Genomic DNA, 712 nt, shown 5'->3' on the forward strand with positions numbered 1-712 from the left:
GAATTGCAGTGCCAGATACGGTATTCTTGCGTAGACGGTGAGAGTTTGGGTTTTAGTGAGTAGTCCAACACGCTTCGATGGGAGTCCCACACTCGGGGAAGGTAGTATAGAGACTAGCGCCACCGACCATAAGCATTTTCCTCTCCTACGTAAAAAAAAACTATACATAAGTAGTTGCTATTCATAATATTCATAATATGGGCGTTGCCCATCGACCCATAAGGCTCAGTTTTATCGTCAAAAGTAAGGATTTTATAGTCTAACAGACCTCATCGATGTTGGTCTCCTTGGCGTGGGGATGAGGCTTAAGTGGTGACATTGGAGCCTTGAGGGGCTTCTATGTCAGCATGAACTAAGAGGGAGGCTCCGCATGAGAACCTGCGTAAGACACGAGCTTACACAGTTTCCTATGTGGAGATTACCGTACAGACGATTACTCCTGCCCTCATCCCTCCTTATTTCTCCTATCCCAAAAACCCAACTCCTCCCCCCTAATCCAGAGTGTTATGCGACACCGTGCCCATTGGATGGTTTGCAGCCAGGGGTTTACCAGACCGGCTGTATTATAATGGCGCCTTCCTGATACCAGGCCGCCTCAGGGAGTAAAGGTGGCCTTGCCGCGGCATGGGGCGCTGCCGTGGTGGACCGTTAATTTCCCCTTAAATTGCTTAGACCACCGCGCCCGCCTCTTCGGGCAGGTGGTCGTACGAAC

The sequence above is a fragment of the Rhagoletis pomonella genome, unplaced genomic scaffold, assembly GCF_013731165.1.
Source record: "Rhagoletis pomonella isolate Grant_MI unplaced genomic scaffold, Rhpom_1.0 Rhpom_scaffold_00657, whole genome shotgun sequence".
NCBI lineage: Eukaryota > Metazoa > Arthropoda > Insecta > Diptera > Tephritidae > Rhagoletis > Rhagoletis pomonella.